The 24666-nt window shown below is 35.8% G+C and overlaps 1 protein-coding gene and 1 non-coding gene across 2 annotated transcripts in view; both read left to right on the top strand.

Annotated features, from left to right (window-relative positions):
• The window catches only part of MACROD2 (mono-ADP ribosylhydrolase 2), a 2341201-nt gene that overhangs the window by 291435 nt on the left and 2025100 nt on the right, over positions 1-24666 (top strand). The gene's annotated exons all lie outside the window — the stretch shown is intronic.
• On the top strand, positions 17316-17381 carry LOC118619452. Its single transcript, XR_004957227.1, has one exon. It is a non-coding gene; the product is annotated as a small nucleolar RNA SNORD49 (small nucleolar RNA).

The following is a 24666-nucleotide window of genomic DNA, read 5'->3' on the forward strand; positions in this document are numbered from 1 at the left end:
TCTTAAGAAAGAAATAAGTTGCAGGAATCACAATGCTGGATATCAAGTTATACTACAAAGCCACTGTAATCAAAACAGACTGGTACTGGCACAAGAACAGGCATATAGATCAATGGAACAGAACAGAGAACCCAGAAGTTGACCCAAGACTTTATGCTCAATTAATATTTGACAATGGAGGCAACAGCATACAATGGAATGAAGACAGTCTCTTTAATAACTGGTGTTGGAAAAACTGGACAGGTACATGCAAAAAATTAAACTAGACCACCAGCTTACACCCATTCACAAGAAGAAACTGAAAATGGATAAAAGACTTAAGTATATGTTGTGAAACCATAAAAATCCTAGAAGAAAATGCAGGGAGCAAAATCTCAGCCATCTGAAGTACCAGAATTTTCAGATACATTGCCTAAGGCAAGAGAAACAAAGGAACAAATAAACAAATGGGACTATGTCAAATTAAAAATCTTCTGCTGAGCAAAAGAAACAAGCATCAAAGTGAAAAATGAACCAACTGTATGGGCGAACATATTTGTCAATGATATATCTGATAAGGGGTTAATTTCCAAAATATATAAAGTACTCATAAAACTCTACAAAAGGAAGACAAACAACCTAATTAAAAAATGGGCAAAGCGCCTAGCTGGTTTAGCTCAGCGGTTAGAGCATCAGCCTGCAGTCCAGAGAGACCCGAGTTCAGTTCCCAGTAAGGGCATATACCTCGGTTGAGGTTTGTCCCTGGCCCTGGTTAGGTTGTGTGGGTGGCAGCCACTCGATGTGTCCCTTTCATGTCGATGTTTCTCTCTCTCTTTCTCTTTCTCCTACTTTATCTGAACAAAAAATAGAAAAATGTCTCTCGGGTGAGAAAAGAAAAGGGCAAAGCGCCCTGGGCCAGTTTTGCTCAGTGGTTAGTGTCAGCCTGCAGAACAAAGAGTCGCGGGTTCGATTTTGGTCAAGGGCATGTACTTTGGTTGCAGTTTGGTCCCGGACCCTGGTCGGGGTTGTGTGGAAGAAAACCAGTTGATGTATCTTTCTCACATCAATGTCTCTCTCTCTCTCTCCCTCCCTCCCTCTCCCTCCCTCTCCCTCTCCCTCTCCCTCTCCCTCTCCTCTCCCTCTCCCTCTCCTTTCCTCCCTTCTTTCCTTCCTCCCACTTTATCTGGAGAAAATATCCTAAGATGAGGATTAAAAAGAAAATGGCAAAGCACCTGGCCAGTGTGGCTCAGTGGATTTAGCGTCATCCCATGGACTAAGAGGTCCCTGTTCAATTCCTGGTCATGGCACAGGCCTGGGTTTCAGGCTCAATCCCCAGCAGGAGGCATGCAGGGGGAAGCTAATCGATGTTTCTCTCTCCCATCAATGTTTCTATCTCTATCTCCCTTCATCTCTTTCTAAAAAAATTAATAAAATCATATTTTTAAAAAATGGGCAAAGGAACTGAATAGACACTTCTCCAAAGTGGACATAGAAATAGCCAAGAGACATATGAAAAAAGGCTTAACATCACTAATCATCAAAGAAATGCAAATTAAAACCGTTATGAGTTATCACCTCACACCTGCCAGAATGGCCACCATCAACAAATCATCACACAACAAATGCTGGCAAGGATGTGGAGAAAAGGGGACTCCAGTACACTGCTGGTGGGGTGCAGCCACTGTGGAGAATAATACAGAGTTTCCTCAAAAAATGAAAAATGGAATTGCCGTTTGACCCAGTGATCCCACTGCTAGGAATATATCCCAAGAATTCTGAAACGAATCAGAAATAATATATGCATACCTATGTTTACAGCAATGCTTTTTATAATTGCTAACATCTGGAAATAGCGCAAGAGCCCGTCAGTAAGTAAGTGGATAAAAAAGATGTGATATATTTACACAACAGGATACTATGCAGTTATTAAAAAGAAAGATCTCTTACCCTTTGAGACAGTGTGGAGGGACTTGGAGAGTATTATGTTATGTGAAATAAGCCAGTCAGAGAAAGACAAATATCACATGACCTCACTTATTTGTAGAATAAAATGAACAAAATAAGCTGATGAGCAAAATAAATCCAGAGACGTGGAAGCAGGGAACAGACAAACCTCAGAGGGAAGGTGGGTGGGGTGGAGCTGGGAGATATAATCAAAGAATTTATATGCATAACCAATGGACACAGCCAATGGGGTGGTGAAGGCAGGTGTGTGGGTGGGAGTGGGAAGGAGGTGATCAATGGGGGAAAAAGGGAAGACATCTGTAATACTTTTAGCAATTAAGATAAATTTTTAAAATATACAGGTTTCAGGTGCACAGTGTACAACACATCATCTGTACACTGTATTGTGTGTTTAGCACCCCAAGTCAAGTCTCTATCTATCACCATTTATCCCCTCTATACACTTCCCCACCTCACTCACACCCCTTTCCCTCTGATATTCACCATACTGTTGTCTATTAGTTTCTTTTTTTCCCCTCAATCCTTTCTCCAGCCTCCGCAGACCTCCCACACTGACAGCAGCCAGCCTGTTCTCTGTCTTTGAATCTGTCACTATTTTGCTTGTTAGCTCATTTTCTTCATTAAATTCCACATATGAGTGAAATCATATGGTACTTGTCTTTCTCTTGCTGGCTTATTTCACTTAGCATAATCCTCTCCAGATCCATCCATACTGTCACAAAGGGTAAGGTTTCCTTCTTTTTTTCTTACAGCTGAGGAGTATTCCTATGTGTAAATGTACCACAGCTTTTTTATCCACTCATGTACTGATGGACACTTGGGCTGCTTCCAAATTTAGCTATTGTACATAACATTGCAATATATTATTTTGAATTAGTGTTTTGAGTTTCTTTGGATGAATTCTCAGAAGTGGTTTCACTGGCAGTTCCATTTTTAAGTTTTTGAAGTAACTCCATACTGTTTTTCACAGTGGCTGCACCAATTTATATTCCGACCAACAGTGCATGAGGGTTCCCTTTTCTTTGCTTCTTTGCCAATACTTTTTGTTTGTCGATTTATTGATTATGGCCATTCTGATAGGTGTGAGGTGATAGATCAGTGTAGTTTTAATTTGTATTTTTCTGTTGATTAGTGATGTTGAGCATCTTTTCATATGCCTATTAGCCAACTGTATGTTCTCTTTAGAGAAGTGTCTATTCAAGTCCTTTGCCCACCGTCAATTGGATTATCTGTTTTATTTGTGTTAGTTTTTATAAGTTATTTATAAATTTTGGATAATAGCACCTTATCATATACATCATTGGTAAATATGTTCTCCCATGCAGTGGGTTGACTTTTCATTTTGTTGATGGTTTTCTTTGCTGTGCAAAATTTTTAGTTTGATGTAGTCTCATTTTTAAATTTTTAAATTTTTTCCCTTGCCTGAGGAGCTATATTGGAAAAAATAATGCTACAAGAAATAGCTGAGATTTTACTACCTATGCTTTCCTCTAGGATTTTTATTGTTTCAAGTGTAACATTTATGTCTTTAATCTATCTTGAATTTTTTCGTGTTTATGATGTAAGAAGGTGGACTAGTCCTATTTTTTGCATTATCTATGTAACATGTCAAACATTATTTATTGAGTAAACTATCTTTACCCCCATCGTATATTATGCTTTCACTGTCAAATATTATTTGACTATGAATTGTGGGTTTATTTTTGGGCTCTCTATTTTGTTCCATTAATCTATATGCCTGTTATTATGACAATACCATATTGTTTGACTACTGTGGCTTTGTAGTATAGCTTGATATCAGATAGATGATTCCTTCAAATTTGTTCTTCTCTCTCAAGATTGCTGTTGCTATTTGGGGTCTTCTGTGGTTCCCTATAAATTTTTGGAAAATTTTTTCTAGTTCTATAAAATAAACCATCATTATATCTTGATAGGAATTACACTGACTCTATAGATGCTTTGGAGATTTTAATGTTGTTGATTCTTTTTACACATAAACATAGTATATACTTCCACTCATTTGTATTTTCTTCACTTTCTTTTTTCAGTGGCTTATAATTTTCTGAGTGCAATTTTTTTTTTTTTTTTACATTTATGGTTAAATTTATTTCTAGGCATTTATTTATTTATTTATTTATTTATTTATTTAATTGTGAATGGAATTGTTTTCTTAGTTTCTCTTTCTGATATTTCAGTATTGGTATATAAAAGTGCAACTCATTTCTGGATATTTATTTTATATCCTGCTACTAGATCAGTTCTAGTAGTTTTTTGCTATGATCTTTAGGGTTCTCTATATATAGTGTCTTGTCATCTGCATATAATGACAGTTTATTTATTCCTTTTCAGTTTGGATGCCTTTTATTTCTTCTTTCTGATTGTTGTGGCTAGGACTTCCAGTACTGTGATGAATGAGTGTGATGAACATGAACTTTGCTGTCTTGTTCCAAGCACTTAAGGGAAATTCTTATTTTTACCCGTTGAATATCTTGTTGATTGTGGGTTTGTCATACATGGCCTTTATTATGTTGAGGTATGTTTTCCCTATTCATGCTTTGCTGAGAGTTCATAATAAATACAACTGAATTTTATCAAACTCGTTTGCTACATCTATTGCTATGATCATGTGGTTTTTATCCTTTAGTTTTTTTGTAGGGCATCAAGTATATTGCATCCCAGGAATAAATCCCATTTGATTGTGGTTTATGATCTTTTTAATGTATTGCTGGATCTAATTTGCTAATTTTTTAAATTTTATTTATTTTTTATTTAATTAATTAATTTAATTTTGTTACATATGTTTCTTTTTCCCCCACTGATTCCCCCTCCCCCTCCCTGCCCGCCCTGTCCCCAGTTTTGTTGTCCATGTCCATTGTTCATGTGTACATGCATATAAGTTATGTGGGTTATCTCTCCCCCACCACCCCCTCTTCTGGGGATAGTCATTCTGTACCCCACTTCCACGTCTCTGGGACTACCCCATTCCTTAGACTGTTATGTTCATTATATTCCATAAATAAGTGAGATCATATGATACTTGTCTTTTTCTGTTGGGCTTATTTCCCTTAGGATGACACTTTCCAGGTCCCTCCATTTTGTCTCAAAGGATAAGAGATCTTTCTTTCTTACCGCTGCATAGTACTCCATTGTGTATATGTACCACTGCTTTTTTATCCATTCATCTACTGATGGACATTTGGGCTGTTTCCAGATCTTAGCTATTGTAAATAGTGCTGCTATGAACATGGGGGTGCATATATTCTTTCTGATTGGTGTTTCAGGCTTCTTAGGGTATATTCCTAGAAGCAGGATCACTAGGTAAAATGGAAGTTCAATTTTTAATTTTTTGAGATAACACCATATTGTTTTCCATAGTGACTGCACCAGTCTGCATTCCCACCAGCAGTGCACTAGAGTCCCCTTTTCTCCACACCCTCGCCAACACTTGTTTGATGATTTGTTGATGGTGGCCATTCTGACAGTTGTGAGGTGATACCTCATTGTTGTTTTAATTTGCATCTCTCTGATGATTAGTGATTTTGAGCATTTCTTTGTATGTCTCTTAGCCATTTGTATGTCCTGTTTGGAGAGGTGTCTATTTAGTTCCTCTGCCCATTTTTAACTGGGTTCTTTGTCTTCCTTTTGTTGAGTTGTATGAGTACTCTCTCTATATATATTGGAAATTAACCTCTTATCTGATATATCATTGGCACTTATGCTCTTCCATGCAGTGGGTAGCCTTTCCATTTTCATGATTGTGTCTTTTGCTGTGCAGAAGCTTTTGAGTTTGATGTAGTCCCATGTGTTCATTTTCTCCTTTGTTTCTGTTGCCTTAGGTGATGTGTCAGTGAAAATTCTGCTGTGTATGATATCTGAAATTTTGTTGCCTATAGTTTCTTCTAGGATTTTTATGGATTCATGAATCACATTTAAGTCTTTTATCCATTTTGAGTTTATTCTTGTGTAGGGTGTAAGTTGATGGTCTAGTTTCATTTTTTTCATGTAGCTGTCCAATTTTCTCAACACCATTTATTAAAGAGACTGTCTTTACTCCACTGTATGCTCTTGCCACCTTTGTCAAATATTAATTGAGTATATTGCCTTGGGTTCATTTCTGGGTTCTCTGTTCTCTTCCACTGGTCTATATGCCTGTTCTGTGCCAGTACCAGGCTCTTTTGATTACAGTGGTATTGTAGTATAAGCTGAAATCTGGTAATGTGATCCCTCCTACTTTGTTCTTTTTCAAGATTGCTGTGGCTATTCGAGGTCTTTTTTGGTTTCATATGAACTTTTGAAATATTTGTTCTAGTTTTGTGAAGTATGTCGTTGGTATTTTGATGGGGATTGCATTGAATCTATAGATTGCTTTTGGTAATATGGACATTTTAATGATGTTAATTGTTCCAATCCATGAACAAGGATGTGCTTCCACTTTTCTATATCTTTCTCTATTTCTTTTTTCAATGTCCTGTAGTTTTCTGCAAATAGGTCCTTTATTTATTTGGTTAAGTTTATTCCTAGGTATCTTAATTTTTTTGCCACAATGGTAAATGGGATTGTTTTCTTAGTTTCTCTTTCTGTGAGTTCACCCTTGGTATATAAGAATGCCATCGATTTCTTGACGTTAATTTTGTATCCTGCTACTTTGCCAAATTAATTTATTAAGTCTAGTAAATTATTGATGGAGTCTTTGGGGTTTTCTACGTATAGTATCATGTCATCTGCAAATAATGACAGTTTCACTTCCTCCTTTTCAATTTGGATCCCTTTTATTTTTCCTTCCTGTAGGATTATTGTGGCTAAGACTTCCAGTACAATGTTAAATAAGAGTGGCGAAAGTGGACATCCCTGTCTTGTTCCTGTTCTTAAGGGAAATGCTTTTAGTTTTTGCAAATTGAGAAGATGTTGGCTGTAGGTCTTTCATATATGGTGTTTATTTTGTCGAGATATGATCTCTCTATTTCCACATTGCTGAGCGTTTTTAACAGAAATGGATGCTGGATTTTGTCAAAGGCTTTTTCGGCATCTATTGATATGATAATGTGCTTTTTATTCTTCTTTTTGTTTATGTGGTGTATCACATTTCTTGATTTGTGAATATTGTACCAGCCTTGCATCCCTGGAATGAATCCCACTTGGTCATGGTGAATAATTTTTTTGATGTGTTGCTGAATCCAATTTGTTAGTATTTTGTTCAGGATTTTGGTGTCTATGTTCATCAGGAATATTGGCCTGTAGTTTTCTTTCTTTGATGAGTCTTTTTCTGGTTTTGGAATTAGAATTATACTGGCCTCATAAAACGAGTTTGGAAGTCTTCCTTCTTTGAATTTTTTGAAATAGTTTGAGTAGAATGGGTGTTAGTTTTTCTTTGAATGTTCGGTAAAACTTCCCCGTGAAGCCATCCAGGCCTGGGCTTTTGTTTGCTGGGAGAATCTTGGTTACATCTTCAATTTCTTCTGTTGTTATTGGTCTGTTCAAGTTTTCTATCTCTTCTCGGTCCAGTTTTGGGAGACTATGTCTTTCTAGAAATTTGTCCATTTCGCTTAGATTGTCAAAGTTGTTGCCATATAATTGCTTATAGTAGTTTTTAACAATCTTCTGTATTTCTGTGGTATCAATTGTTACATCTCCTCTTTCCTTTCTGATTTTGTGTATTTGGGTTCTCTCTCTTTTTTTCTTGGTGAGTCTAGCTAAGGGTAAAACAATCTTGTTTATCTTCCCAAAAAACTAGCTCTTTGTTTCATTGATCCTTTGATTTGTTTTTGTTTTTGTTTTTGTTTTTTTTGGTCTCTCTGTCATTTATTTCTGCTCTGATCTTTACTATTTCCTTCCTTCTACTTGCTCTAGGGTTTACTTTATGTTTGCTTTCTAGTTCTTTAAATTGTGAGATTAGGTAATCTATTAGAGATTTTTCTTGCTTCTTGAGGTAGGCCTGTAGTACTATGAACTTCCCTCTCAGAACTTCTTTTACTGTATCCCATAAGTTTTGTGTTTTTGTGTGTTTATTTTCATTGGATTCCAGGAAGTTTTTAATTTCTTCCTTGATCTCTTCATTGTCCCAGTAATTGTTTAATAACCTGCTATTTAGCCTCCATGTGTTCAAATGTCTTTGCATATTCTTGTTGCAATTGATTTCTAGTTTCATGCCATTGTGATCTGAGAAGATAGATGCTTGATATGATTTCAGTCTTCTTGAACTTGTAGAGAATTCGTTTGTATCTTAACATGTGGTCTGTCTTTGAGAATGTTCCATGTGCACTTGAGAAGAATGTGATTTCTGTAGTTTTGGGGTGTAATTCTCTGTATATATCTATTATATCCATTTGGTCCAGTGCTTTATTTAGTCTGTTTCCTTGCTAATTTTTTGTCTATAGGATCTATCAAGTAATTTCAGCGGGGTGCTGAAGTCCCCTGCTATTATTGTATTGCTATCAATTTTTCCTTTGATGTCTTCCAGAAGATTTTTAATATATTTTGATACTCCTATATTGGATGCATATATGTTTATCAAAGTTATATCTTCCTGTTGGATAGATCCTTTCAATATTATGTAGTGGCCTTCTTTGTCTCTAGTTATGGCTTTCATTTTGAAATCTATTTTATCAGATATGGGTATTGCTACCCCAGCTATTTTTTCCTTTTTGATTACTTGGGATTTTTTTCCTTCCCTTCACTTTCAACCTATGTGAGCCTTTTGTTATGAGGTGGGTCTATTGTAAACAACATATAGATGAGTCATGCTTTCTTATCCATCAGCTGCTCTGTGTCTTTTTATTGGAGCATTCAATCCATTTACATTTAAGGTGATTATTGATATGTATTTATTTATTGCCATTTTTGTTTAGTATGGTTCTATTTTTCTTCCCATTTCTCCTGCTAATTACAGCAGTCCTTTTAACATTTCTTGCAGTGCTGGTTTGGTGCTAATGTATTCCCTTAGCTTTTTTTTTTTTTTCTTTTTTGGTTGGGAAACTCTTTATTTGACCTTCTATTTTGAATGATAGCCTTGCTGTGTAGAGTAGTCTTGGATTCAGATCCTTGTTTTTCATGACATTGATTACCTCATGCCATTCTCTTCTGGCCTGTAGTGTTTTTGTTGAGAAGTCAGCTGAGAGCCTTATGGGGTTTCCTTTGTAGGTCACCTGTTGCTTATCTCTCGCTGCCTTTAGGATTCTCTCTTTGTCTTTAATTTTTGGCAGTTTGATTACTATGTGTCTTGGTGTGGGCCTGTTTTGGTCCTTCTTACTTGGGGCTCTCTGTGTTTCTTGAACTTGAATGCCTTCTTCCTTCAGCAAATTAGGGAAGTTTTCTGTCACTATCTCTTCAAATATATTCTCTAACCCTTGCTCATTTTCTTCATCTTCCTGGACTCCTATGATGTGAATGTTATTCCACTTCCAGTTGTCCCACAGTTCTCTAAAGGTGTTTTCCTGTTTTTTAATTTTTTTTTCCTTTTGGTTTTCTGCGTGGTTGATTTTTTCTACCCTATCTTCTAATTCACTGATCTCGTCCTCAGCTTTCTCTACTCTGCTATTTAGACCTTCCAATGTGTTCTTTATTTCTGATATGCAATGGCATTCATTTCTTCTTGGTGGATTTTAATTTCCAACTGGCTAATTTTCAACATTTCTTTGTCTTTACTCCTGGTGCTCATGTCCTTACACATGCTGTTGAGCTTCCTCAAGATCATGGCTCTGAATTCTAGTTCTGTTACCTTGCTTAACTGCACCTCATTTATCTCCTGTTTGGTAGAGGTCTCTTGTTCTTTCATTTGGCTTTTGTTTCTGTGTTTCACCATTTTGGCTATCACAGTGTGCTTTGAAGCCTGTCATATTTTGCTTGTGGGTGTTGGTGTTCTGCTGTTTGTGGCTCTCTTTCCTGGGTTGGGATGAGCCAGGGAGGACCCACAGTACACACTACTGTCAAGTCTTACTTTCCTGGTTAAAGTTGCTAGCCCAGGGAATGGTACAGTTATCCTCTAGCTTTTTGCCTGAAGGCTATCTGTAGTGGTTACCTGAAGAAGGATGGCTTCTCAGTTGAATTAAAAACTCCCTCAGGTGCTCAGTATAAGGGGATTTCCCATGAGTGGGGCAGATGCTAGTTGGTAATGGGCTTTAATTAGCATTTCAATGGCCACCCGCTGGGGTGGAATCTTGGAGTGAGGGGCTGCCGCTTCCCCCCAGAGCCCTGGGAAGGAGTGAGATGACCACAGTCTTGTGTGGCTGCAAGTCAGCAAAAGCTCTGATCGCCCTCCAAACCCAAGTGTCCCCAGACAGTTCCATTTCAGTCTGTCATCCTTCTGCTGGAGCCCAAGGTAAGGGGCTCCTGCTATTTTAGCCTCTGTGGAGCCACTTGAGAGTTTATCCTGAGGGTACTGCTCCTGGCTAAGGCTGCTGCCAACCATACGCTCCCAGACCCCCTCTCACGTCTACGCAAGCCTACCAGGATTGAGTCAGGGTCCGTGGTTATGTGGTCCTCCAAGCTGCTTTTCTGTTCCCTGTTCTTGATGATTTGTCTTTATTTTCATTGTAATTTCTGTTTGGTCCTGGGAGATGGTCTGTGTAGCTTCCATTCACTCGGCCGCCATTTTCGAATCCTAATTTGCCAATTTTTTGTTGAGGATTTTGGCATCTATGTTCATCGGGGATATTGCCGTATAATTTTCTTTGTTTGTCATGTCTTTATCTGGTTTTGGAATTAGGATAAAGCTGACCTCAGAAAATGAGCTTTGGTGTCTTCCCTCCTCTTGTAAGTTTTTTTGAATATTTTGAGAATAGTAGGTATTAGATTTTCTTTGAATGTTTGATAAAATTCACATGTGAAGTCATCAGTCCAAAATTTTTATTAGGAGTTTTTTTTATTTATTTAATTAATTTATTAATTAATTATTTTATTTTATTTTATTTTATTTTATTTTATTTTACTACTTGTAATCTGTCTGTTCAGATTCTCTAATTCTTCCTGATTCAGTTGTAAGATTATGTGTGTCTAGGAATGTATTCATTTCATACATATTGTCTGTTTGTTAGCATATAGTTGTTAATAATAGTTTCTTAGAATCCTTTGTATCTTTGTGGTAGAAGTTACTTCTTCTCTTTCATTTCAGATTTTATTTCTTTGGATCCCTTCTATTTTTCTTGATTATTCTGGTTAAAGGATTGTCAATCTTGCTTATTTTTTCAAAGAACCAGCTCTTGGTTTCACTGACCTTTTGTACTTTTGTAGACTCTATTTTATATATTTTTTCTGTGATTTTTTAAAATTTCCATTCTTCTACACTCTTTGGGCTTTGAGTGCCTCTCCTGGGCCTGGGTGCTTGTGGGACGGACCAAGCTGCACACTGAGGCTGGATTTTATCAGCATGTGGCCTGGGGGCAGGTCAGCAAAAGTCCCAAGACACCAGGACTAGATTTCCTCCAGTTGCCTCCACCTGCTGGCTGCCTGTTAGGCTGTCACTGAAAGAGATTCTTTCTGGCCGTACTTATGAACTGGACATAAGCTGCACAGGGTGGGGCTATTGCTATTTTTCAGGCTGATGCCACATACATGGAGGGGAGTGCTACAACCAAGAAATACTGCATCAGTCTTGATGTGGCTTTTTCTGTAAATCCTTGATTATTAGACTTGTCTTCAGCTAGTCTTCAGTTAGTTATTCAGGATAATTAATCTATAATTTAGTTGTAATTTCAGTTTTGTCCTAGGAGGAGGTGAGTGTAGCTTCTACTTACTCTGCCACCATCTTGGATCTCTAAAGAAATTTTCAGCCCTGGCTGGTTTAGCTCAGCAGGAGAGCATCAGCCCGTGGACCAATGAGCCGCGGGTTCAAATCTGGCCAAGGGCACATACCTCAGTTGCCGTTTGTCCCCAGCCCTGGTCGAGGTCGTGTGGGAGGCAACCAGTCAATGTGTCCCTCTCATGTCGATGTTTCTCTCTCTCTTCTTTTCTCTCCCTCTTTCTCCCTCCCACTCTATCTGAAGATAAATGTAAAAAATATCCTTGGGTAAGGATTAAGAAATAAATAAATAAAATAAAATAAATTTTCAAACATATCTATCATAATTATTTTCAAATTTCATGACTAATAATTTCATTTTATGAATTCCTAGTGAGTGCTTTATAGTACCCTATTTGTTTTCTGTTTGTTTTTTGGCTATGTCTTACCTTCTTTAACGCATGGTTTAGTTTGTTTTTTTTTTGTTTTGTTTTTTATCCTCACCCGAGGATATTTTTCCATTTTTTTGTACAGATAGAATGGGAGGGATAGAGAGGAAGGGAGAGAGAGTGAGAAACATCGACGTGAAGGGACACATCGAGTGGCTGCCACCCGCACGACCAACCAGGGTCGGGGACAAACTGCAACCGAAGTACGTGCCCTTAGCGGGAACCGAACCCGGGTCTCTCCGGACCGCAGGCCGACGCTCTAACCGCTGAGCCAAACTGGCCAGGGCGCATGGTTTAGTTTTTATTTTTTACTAGTCAATTTATAAATTTTGAATGTAGCAATATTTTGAGGCTATGGAAGATTTTATCTTACTCCAAAGATTTACTTTTGCTGTTGGAAACAATTAGCTGGGGAATGCTGGCATTCAAAAATCACCTTAATATCATCAGTGACTGAGATTATTGGAAGATGGCCTTTGTTTCTTGAGATGACTGGTTTATTTCAAGTTCACCCTATTTCTAAGGTGACTTATAAGAATGTATGTTCTGTCCAACCTTCCTGTATGTTGGCCCATATACTTTATTTTTTATTCCTCCAACCTTCAGAATCTTTTGTAAGCTCTGTTCGGTTTCCTAACCTCTCGGCTGTCATTGAAGATTCTAAATATAGGCCTTAGTTCTTGAGGATGTACTCTTCTTTTTACCTTGGTCCCTCCAAATTTATTCTTGCCTTAGTATTATTCTGATACGTTCAAATCTCTATTTTTATATATTTTTGAGCTCTTTTAGCTGTTTTCAGTATGACATTTGGTCCTGTATAATCTAGTTCATCATTGCCATAATTAGAAACAAAGATCTGGATGGTTTTCTGGTTCCTAGTCTCAGTTTTTCATGCATACCAAGGACATTATACAGGGAGGAAGCAAAATCAAACAAACAAACAAAAAAATCCACCATGGTTCTAGTTATCTTTACCCCATAGCAATAAAGGTACATTTAAATACAAGAGAGAATATTAATGTGAATCTTCAATGACAAAGATGTTTGGTACATGATGATATTATTTTCATCTAGTCAGAATTTTAAAGACAGCTTCTCTTAGCATTAAGCTGTAGAGAAATAATAATATTAAGATATTGTATTCCTCAGGAATATCTAATTCTCTACTCTACATAGCTGTCATAATTTAGGATACCACTTTCTTTCAATATTAGTGCCTTTATTTTTATCCCTTCTAATTTTCCAATTATATTTTAAGCCCAAAAGTAGACTACTTTTAAATTTTTATATTTTTAATAAAATAATACAGTACAACTATATTTTGTATAAAAACTCTACAAGAAAATATTTCAATATAAATGAGCATTCTTTTAACATAGTACTTACTTTCTGTTATGATCCTAGAGGGTATTATGCTAAGTGAAATAAACCAGTCAGAGAAAGATGAATATCGTTTGATTTCACTTATATGTAGAATCTAATAAACAAACAAAAAATATAAACAGACTCATAGATAGGGAGAATAGACTGAGGAACTATCAGAGGGGAGGGGTGTGTGGGGCATGGGTGAAATAGGTGAAGGGATTAAGTAAAAAAAGAAACAAACTTATAGATATAGACAACAGAGTAATTACCAGAGCAAAAGGGGGTTGGAGGGAAGTAGAAGAGGGTAAAGGGGGGATAAATGGTGATGAAATGAGACTAGACTTTGGGTAATGAACATTCAATACACTATACAGATGATGTATTATAGAATTGTGCACCTAAAACCTATATAATTTTATTAACCAAAGTAACCTCAATTTTAAAAAGAAAAAGATTACTTTTAAATATAAAGAATTTATATTAATAACTTTATAAAAAATTGTTTATATGGAAGATCCCTGTAATTTGGTGATGATGTATAAACTAGCTTATCCTTTTATTAATAAGCAATAATTAGTTTGCGATTTTATGGTAAAAATTGACAGCTAGTTAGAAATCAACAGGAATCAACTGTGCTTAGAACATTTCAATTAATATGTGTATTGTTAGAGTATCTTTCATCTCTAAACTGTAAACATTTTACAGCTATATTATGTTGGTGATAATGTAGTGATTAAAATAAAGATTTCTTATTCAGTGGCGGGTATGGTTCAGTGGATTGATCATTGTCCCAAGGACTGAGAGGTCCCAGTTCAATTCCCGGTCAAGGCACATGGCTGGGTTTCCGGCTTGATCCCCAGTAGGGGATGAGTGGGAGGCAGCCAATTGATGTTTCTTTCTCACCTTGATGTTTCTATCTCTCTCCCCCTTTCTTTCCTTCTAAAAAAAAAAATCAATAAAAACATATTTTTAAGAAATAAATAAAATGAAGATTTTTTTCAATGTCAGCTCCTTTAACTTGGCTAATTAGAACGGTTTGAAAAATAAATGGAAATATTTTGAACTTTCTAAGTATAAATTGATATGTAAATTTAAGGTGCTAAAAAATAGTTATCTCTCTCTTAAAATTTTATAATTCAATTTTATTACTCCTTTTGGGCCAGTTATAATATACTAGGTTAATTCTCTGGGAACTATTTTGTTTTGTTGCCATCGTCTGCACAATTTTATGGTTTTTATTCTTTGAATGTATGCTGTTTATTTCAAAGGATTATGAATATAACTGTATGCAAAAAAAAACTGCTGAAAACCAAAAATCAGAAAGAAGATCTGTTTGTTTATATACTATTCATTATTTATTGAGTCTGCTATGTGTCAAACACTGTGCTAGATGCTGGGGACCCAAAAATGAACTGAATAAAGCATTTTTTCTCAGGAGTTGCCAGTCTATTGGGGATACAGACCATTAAAAAAATTATATATGGTGTGATAAGTGCAACTCTATAATTAAATGGAGCATAACATGGAATCACATTATTTTCTAACAGTTGCTATACAGTGTTTTGCATATATGTAGAAGTAGGAGCCTCTTCTGTTCTTTCTTTATAAGGGATTGGCAGGGAGGAGGGGAGCATTTGTGAATCAGTCATTTGTTACAGAACAACATTCCAGTGAGTTGTGTAAATGAATTGGAAATAGATTGAAGTTCCTTAATTCATGAAGCCCTAGAAAGGGTTGGGGCTGAGTATGCTTTCTGTTGATAAGCTGTACTGCATGGAAGATAGTTTGTCATTTTATTGACCCATATTTACCCCCTAATTTATGTTATTTATTGTACTGTGATCAGATCTTTAAAAAGAAGTATAGAATGTAGATATTAGTAGACATACTATGAAATACAATAATGTGATAGAAAAGTTTTAAAAAACAATATTGTGTGTGTTTATGTATATAAGTGTGTCTATGTGTATCTATAGCTATATCTATGTCTATATCTATAGCTATAGCTATCTATATCTATCTATCTATCTATCTATCTATCTATCTATCTATCTTATAGTATGTGTGTATTTATATGGTTGTCCATGATAAAGGATCTCTGGTTAAACATATAATATGCCACAAGTGGATTGTGTCAGCGAAAGCTGCCAGAATTGATTTTTAGGATTTCTTATTCCAAGGGAGTGTCATCATATTGTCATGTCCTTTCTCAAAGATGCTTTGCACAACTCTAAGCACCTCTTAAGGAGAGAGTGTGACATAGTTGATAAGAGCTAAGATTCTGGAGCAGACTGCCTAGGCTTGAATTTTACGTCTACCATTTATTACTTTGAACATATTACTTAATGTTTATGTGCCCTGGCTTCTGAGATTATAAAATGAAGATAATAATGATACCTATCCTGAAGGATTATTGTGAGGACTAAATTATTTTATATACGTAAAGTTCTCAGATGAGCACTGAGTACATAGTCAAGACTGTATAAATATATACAAAGTATCATTGATTGTACTGTTTCTGAAGTGCAAGTTTCATACTGGGAATTGGTTGTGGTGTGTGGATAGTTGGAAGGAAGGAAGGAAGGAAGGAAGGAAGGAAGGAAGGAAGGAAGGAAGGGAGGAAGGGAGGGAAGGGAAGGAGAGAGGGAGGGAAGGAGGGAGGAAGGGAGGAAATAATTTGCATTTATCAAATTTCAGTTCAATATTCACTCATTTTATAGGTGAGCTGAACTAAGGCTAGAATATAAGTTCCCAGATTCTAAATTCTGTGGGTTTTCTGATTATACACACTGTGATAATGAGATCAACCTATTCTTATTTTTCAGTTGCTCTGAACTATATATATTTTTAAAAAGAGATGATATAAAGTATAATTTTTAGTGATTTAAAAAATATAGAACAAAGGTCATATTAAATTCAAATATAGAAAAGAAGATAGATTTTTGATTAACAACATGGACACCATATCAGAAGGGACTTTATACAAGCCAAAGTAATTTTTCTGAATGTTCTCTCATTTCTACAATGAAATTAAAAAAAAAAATAGCCTTACTTCCTGATGTTTTAAAGTTAGTCTTGTTTTACTTATTAGTAGCTTCTCTTTCTTGCTTTTCTTTTTCTTTTTCTTTTTTTTTTATCAGCTAAACATCTCAGTTTTTCTGATCACTTAAAACATTGAGTATGCCCTGGCTGGTAGCTCAGTTGGTTAGAGTGTTGTCCTGACACACCAAGGTTTCGGGTTCAGTCTCTGGTGAGGGTGTATACAAGAACCAACCAACTTATTCATAAATAAGTAGAACAACAAACCGATATTTCTCTCTCTCTCAAATTAGATTTAAAAAAAAAAAGAAAAATAAAAAAAAACACATAAAACACTGGGCAGGATTCCAAAGAATCTCTCAGGTATTATCCTTGTTTCACTACCTCTCCTAATTCTTTTGACATCTAGTACCTACTGGATGCATAATATGGATTTACTGATTTGTATGTAACTTACATCTTATTCTGACCTTGCTTTATAGATCTCCCTAAATCCTGTTTAAAGTATTTCTTAAGGCATAGAAGGAAATGAGGAATCAAGGAAAGACATCCTCCAACTGTACACATACCACAGCCAATTTTATTTATTCTTGTTTTTTTTGTTTGTAGCAGCTTTATTGTAATAGCCCAAAATGAAAACAACCTAAATGCCCATCAACAGGTTTGTGAATAAACCAATTTTAGTATATACATACAAGGGTGGAATACTGCTCACTAAAAATCAACAACAATGAATTCTTGATACATATGACCACATGAATGCATCTCAGAATTATTAGACTGAATGATAAAAATACATTGAATCATGCTCTGATGAAATCACTAATAGGAAGTGCCGTCAGAAGCGAAGAATACATTGAAGCAGTGTGTTTACATTAAATTCTAAGAAAAACAAACTCATTTAAAGTAACAGACAGTAGATTAGAGGCTTCTGTGAACAACGAGTTGGTGGGGCCCAGGAAGCAATAGGAAAATTTATTACCAAGGCACAAAAGAAAACTTTAGGGTGAGATCGACATGGTCACTCGATTGTGGGGATGGCTGCACAGGCATTTATCCATGTCAAAACTCACCAAATTGTACACTTTAAAAATGTGTCAATTATACCTATGTCAATTATACCTCAATAAAACTTCTATACAAATAAAATATCACAAAGAAGAATTAAAAGGAGGAGAAAGAGGAAGAGGCAGAGGCAGGGAGCAGGAGGAAGAGGTGAATAAACAATAGAAAAAGAAAAACTAGTCATAGTGGTGGTAGCATTTGCAGTGCCTGACTTGAAGGCTCCCCACAATGCTACAGCAATCAAGACAGTGTAGTACTGGCACAAGGATCAACAGGGAGATCACAACAGAATAAAGCACCCAGAATGGAGCCACACAGACAGTTACAGTTCATTCTTGAGCCACATGGGTTTGAACTGTGTGTGTCCACTTACACCTGCGTTTTTCCTCAATAAATACTGTAAACTTTAGAGGCTTTGCTGACATCCCAGTAAATACATTGTAAGTAAAGAAATGAGAAAGCTTGAAGAAGGAGCATCTATAAGAAACTAGTGTGCTGGAATTTAAGATTTTGTAGTATAGCAGTTCTAGGTACTAATAAGTTTCATGATGACGTAAGAGTGGTTTATATGTTGGAGAGAAGGTCAAAGAACTTGCATAATTGGTTGTTAGCTATGAACATAGGTATTGAAGTCAGCAATGATTATAATATACTTTGGAATGGAAAATATGACTGAATCCGGCATCAGAGTCTTCAGGGAATTAATGGGATTATATGGAAGAGGAAAAGATGCCAGCAATAAGGAGTAAAGTGTAATGAAGCCAGATAATGTGTACCTGAAAAGTGGGGAGGGTTTTGAGATGAGGCTGGGAAAAGAATGGTTTAAATATAATAACTAACCCTGGCTGGTTTGGCTCAGCAGTAGAGTATCAGCCTGTGGATCAAAGAGTCACGGGTTAGATTCTGGCCAAAGGCACGTACTTCAGTTGTGGTTTGTCCCTGGCCCTGGTCAGGGTCGTGCAGGAGGCAACCAGTCCATGTGTCCCTCTCACATCGATGTTTCTCTCTCTCTCTCTTTCTCTCTCTCCTCCTTTCCCACTCTATCTGAAGATATTTGAGAAAATATTGTTGGGTAAAGATTAAAAAAAAATAATGTAATAACTAGAAGAGTGCCACTTGTAGTCCTGTGGTATGTGATGACAAAATGAGGAATTTCTTTATGAGAAGTCTAGAGTGTAAGTGGAAGAGAGAAGGTTTAGAGAACATTCTGGAATTCATCTGAAGATGAAGAGTATTTACTCTAAAACAAGATTTTGAGAACTAATGGTTAGAGGACAGCTGAAGCTGTGGGAAGGAATTGCAGCAGTTTGGGGAATAGCACTGTTTAGGCAGTGACAGGCAACTGGATTTTGTTGAGTGGTCAAAGACCATCAGAACGAAAGGTGTGATTTGGAGGATCCCCACTCTTCACTCAGATACACTAAACATGGAAAATAGTTTCATATTCCTTTATTCCAGGATAGTTTTAGAGTATAGGTTTTGGACGTTTTAATGCTTATGCTCTGTTATCATTATTCACTATAGATGAGTCTCCAGGTATCACAGTGAACTGAAGACTATTTTTATAATAGCATAGAAAAAGGTCTGAGAATAGGGCCTGGTTAGGGCTGTTGAATTGTTTTCAGGGAGGAAGTATTTAGTAAAATATTGGGATAATGATCTTTAGAAAAAGATGGAGAAGAGAAAGCGGAGAAAAAAAAAAAAAAGGAGGCAATTAATTAATATAGTGACTAACAAACACCACCATGTGGCAAACCTCAAGTAAACCATCCTAGTTATTTACCAGATTCCATTTATTCTAAGAAGCACTCCTCCAACCCCCATTTTAATATCTGTGAAATGATAAATCAATGGCATGTTACTGTGATAGTTAATTTTATTTTTTTCTTTTCGTATTGGTCCATAAAATGCCATCTTGGATTCAGAGAAGTCTGTTAAATCCTTGTTTTCATTCTCATTTTCCCCGTACTTTGTCTCACATTTTTTAAAACTCTTTATTTTCCATGTGCTCGCTTTCCTTGAGTTCTCAAATGCTACTCAATATTCAACTTGTTTCCTTTATAATTTTTTTTTTCTTTTTAGAGAGAGAGAAAAGGAGAGGGAGAGAGAGAGAGAAACATTGATGTGAGAGTGAAACATCGATCAACTGCCTCCTGCAAGCCCTCTACTGGGGATGGAGTAGGGCATATGCCCAGACTAGGAATCAAACCAGCAACCTTTTGGTGCACAGGACAATAAGCAACTGGGCAACACTGGCCAGGGTGTTTCCCTTATACTTTTTATTCCAACTTCATTTTTATTCTGGCTAATTTATGGTCTACATAGAATACCGTTTTTTCTCCAAAACCTCAGCTTTAAGAAGATAGTATGTAGTAAAAGCTCTCCAGGCCTGGCTCTTTTATGAACTATCATGTGACCTGTGGGTGAGTCATTCATCCTCTATGGGCTATGGCTTTTTGAGAAACGAGTGTAAGAAGTAGTGTCACAGGTAATTCTACCTCTTCTCAGACTCAGACCTTCAAATTACGTATCCTCTGACTTTTATTACTGCCAAACCACTGGGTGCTAAAGCTAAAGGTTTATATCTGAACATAGGCATTCAGAAACATCATCTTCAGTTACATAGATCTGCTAGATAAATAATATACATACCTTTCTTTATGTATGGTGCAAAAATTCAATGTATTTTGTAGGGAATAATTTCGATACTTAATTTCTCCCTGGGAAACCATTATCTTCTATTGTATCTGGCCTAAAGCAAAATGTAGACTAACATTTGAAACTTTGGAAAAGATTATTTTCTATGGATCATTACATACATATATGTATATGGTAACTACACCATAAAATAAGATAGATAGAAGTCAATCGTTTCTCATCATCAGGTCACCCAGAAAGTGGAGATTGTATGCCACCTGATAGAATTGGAATGGTTGTTTATATATTGTAATCAGTATTTTTCAGCAATGATAAATCCTGGAAAATAAACTCAGTTGCAAATGAAAATAGTTCTCATCATTTGCCAAGTGATTGCTTTTGGACTATTGCTTTTTATTTTTTCAGGGAAAAGTAATGCTACTGTCAGGTCTCAATTACAGAGTAGATACCATATCAGATTATCACTAGAGAGGAACAGTAACCCAAGAGAAGTGTACAGTAATGGCCCCATATATGAGAAAACTAGCTATGTAGGAATCTAATAGTTCCTTATATATTTCTAGTGAAATTGCTTTAAGTAACCTCTAATTTGTAGATATTTGTGCTTCCCATACCTCTTAGTGAATGCACAGACTAAGACTATAAGTATGCTACAAGAAAGTGTATATACTTTTAGGGGAAGAATTTAATGTTAGTGCTAGAGCATAAAACAAAATGTGAAGTTTACAATTATCACAGAAATTCAGAATAATTGGTAGGGAAGCACTGACTTAATCAATGACATATACAGTTATTAGAGAGTCAGTTTGGGTAATTAGAATAAAATGAACAGAAAACAATAGCAACAACATAAACAAATCTGTTTTAAGTATTTATTTACATTTCAGAAATTTGCTACTTTAGATTTAAAGCATAGCCTAGAGTTAGGGTGACCATGTAATTTATCAGTCAAACCTGGACAACAAGCATTAAGTTGACCTATTGCAAGCAAACAGGGATGTATCCTCATTCTAGTTAGAGACTACTATGTGCCCACTTTCATTTCTGAGTATTTGCTGAAATGTCTATAAATGCACTAGTTAAAATGTCAACTAAAGAAAGATAGACAAAAACCTTTCTCAGTAGGCTTCTATTCCGGTGGTTCCTAACCTTTCTTGGAGCACTGATAGTTTAGAAAATGTGATGACACTTAACTCTCACCCAGGGGAGTGAATTGAGAATGAAAACTCAGGGGATTAATAGACCCCTGACACCCTTCCATGGGCAAGAATTTCAGCTCAACGACAGAGGGAAAAATAGGATATCAATTGTTTTATTATAGCAAAAGAGCTCCCCATAGCAACCATCACTTAAGTCATTTTAATGAACTATATTATACTGTTAAAATACTTTATTATAGCTCTGGCCGGTTTGGCTCAGCAGTTAGAGCATCAGCCTGCGCTCCAGAGAGACCCGGGTTTGGTTCCTGCTAAGGACATGTACCTCGGTTGTAGTTTGTCTCCGGCCCTGGTTGGGTCGTGCGGGTGACAACCACTTGATGTGTCCCTTTCACATTGATGTTTCTCTCTCTCTCTCTCTCTCTCTCCCCCTCCCACTCTATCTGAAAAAAATGTTGAAAAATGTCCTCGGGTGAGGATTAAAAAAAAATTCATATAAAAATTCAGACATATATAAAAATAGAATATTCTACTGAGGCTCCAAATTACTATCACCCAAACACAAGAATTACCAAGATTTTTCCACACTTGTTTTCCTGTTCCTCTTTTCATTTTTGTTGTTACCAAAGCATATGAAGGCAAATCCCACATTCCATTTTATTTCTCTTCCACATATTTAGTAGACATTTTTTTAAAAATAAAGGATTTTTTTTTTCTTTTTTACTTTACCACAATGTCATTATCGCAACTAACAAAATTTACATTTATTCTTTGGTTCATTTAATGTTCTGCTCACATTTAGAACTTATCAATTGTTTTAAAAATCTTATTTGCTAGCCCTGTCCCATGTGGCTCTGTTGGTAGGGTGTCATCCTGTGCACAGAAAGGTTGCTGGCTGAATTCCTGGTCAGGGCACATCTGCAGTAGGGGGTGTTCAAGAGGTAGCCAATTGATGTTCCACTCTCACATCCATGTTTCTCTCTTCTTCCTTCCTCTCTCTCTAAAAATCAATAAAGTGGTATTTTCTATTTGCTTTATTTGAATTGGTATCCAAAGAAATACACATTGCATTTTGTTTTGTTTTTTTGTTAATTTTTTTTTTTTTTTTTTTTTTTTTCCAGAGAGGAAGGGAGAGGGTGAGAGAGATAGAGACATCAATGATAGAGAAATTGGTTGCCTTCTGCATGCACTGTACTGGGGATTGAGCCAGTGACCTCTTGGTGCATGGGAGGACACTTAACCAAGTGAACCACACAAGCCGGGCTGCATTTTGTTTTTTGCAGCCCCCTCACTTCTATACCCTACCCTTCTTTTTTAAATGAACTGGGCTAGTTATTTCATATTCTAGATTTGTGTATTTGTTCCCCTGTGGAGATACAGGACCTAATTTCTAAGCCCCTTTATTTCTTGTATAGAAGAAGTGAACTCTTACGCTTGAAAATTCTGGTTCAATTTATTTCCTTTTTTCATTAAATTTTCCAAAGATGATTCTGTATATTTCATAAATGATACTATATAAATAGTGAAGTTTTATTTTAACAGTTGTTGATAATCAGAAATTATAATCTTATGACCAAAAGAAATACCAGAATTAATCCTTCTCCTTCACCTCCACCCTAAGTGTCTGTGGTCTCCAAAGTTCTTTTGACCATAAAAATAATAACAGTAAATATGAAATATTTATAAAAAGTGGAAATGTCAAATGGATTTCCCTCTAATGTACATTTAATTTATTGCATGGAGCATGTGCTTTTAATTTCTGTCCCCTCCTTTTTCCGGTTTCCTTGCTTCCATCCTTTAAAAATAGGCCATCAGTTCCCATAGCAGCCTTTACCAAGTTAGATAAATATCAACATCATGGTTGAAATACTAAAGCACAGTGCCAACAATTATTCTACAATTTGTGTGATTGCGTAATAACACAGAGAGACTTGAGCACATTGCTAATAACCACTGAGGGTAGCAAGCTAGTCTCTAAACATATCAAAATGCCTCAGAGGACTTCTTTAAGCACTACATAATCAAGATTTGGTGATATGAGCTGCTCTGTTAGGACCTGTTGTGAATGTTGTATTGCCTTATTGTGTGTGTGGAAATTAGTGCCAACCTTCATAATTCTTTTTAGATAATATACACTCAACCAAAAGGAGATTAAAGTAGCCGAATGACGCATATGGCAAATCACTGTGAAAAAAAAAAAAGCATATTATATAGTGGCTTTTAATATGGAAATGAGAATGTAAGGATATATCCAATTTAATTGTGGCTTGTCTGAAAAATGTGCTGGTATCTGTCATCTCAGAACTGAAATGTTTTGATTTGCATTGCTGAGGACAAGGATACTACCAGGAATAGATGAATTTTTGGTTAAAATAAATTATTAAGCTCACTTATTCTCATTTTTATTCTCTTTCAAGTTAGTATTGACAGGTTAGATTTTATTATTCTTAGCAACATAAATAAGAATGAGAACAAAGAGCAAATTAGAAAAGAGTTTAAAATGTTACTTCTTTTATTTTATTTGGAGTTTTCTGGAAAATAACATGAAAAATAATTGCTTTTTATACAATTTCTTTGGGCTTCATTATACAAATAGATATTAATAAAATAACAATAAATTGTTTGCTGGCTAAAAATTTGAAGGATTTCTGTGACACCAAAACCACTGTTTAAACATGCTATAACTTGGGAGTGAGAGTTTCTTCCACTTCTTAGATATGTTTTATATCATGTTTATTTTTAAAGAATTGTTTGGATTTGTATCCCCCTTAAGTAATAGCTTATTGTGTTGAAAAATCTCCTGGTTGCCACTCCTAATTTTAACCCTGGGAAAAATTTCTGTTGGTGGACACTCCCATTGCTTAGGGATAATTACAAGCACTTTTATCTCGTCCAATAAGTTTGCATAAAATGTGCATGAATATGTATTATGTTCAATAAAGAAATTATAGGGCAGGGCATTAAACAGATGCCACTTATTTCTTTAGTATTGTCTCATTTTAGAAAGGGATATAAAGTAAAATTAGAAATATTTAAGATACATAAAGCTTTAATAAATGCATATATACATATATGTATATATATATATGACTTCCTCTCAAAATTGAGATAAAAGTCTCTCTCTCTCTCTCTCTCTCTCTATATATATATATATATATACACACACACACACACACACACACATATATATATATATATATAGGCTCTAAACTGAATTAAAATTTTCTCTAGACCTTCTAGTTATTTTTTTTATGACAAAATACTTAATGCACTTGTA

The sequence above is a fragment of the Molossus molossus genome, unplaced genomic scaffold, assembly GCF_014108415.1.
Source record: "Molossus molossus isolate mMolMol1 unplaced genomic scaffold, mMolMol1.p scaffold_m16_p_6, whole genome shotgun sequence".
NCBI classification, from domain to species: domain Eukaryota; kingdom Metazoa; phylum Chordata; class Mammalia; order Chiroptera; family Molossidae; genus Molossus; species Molossus molossus.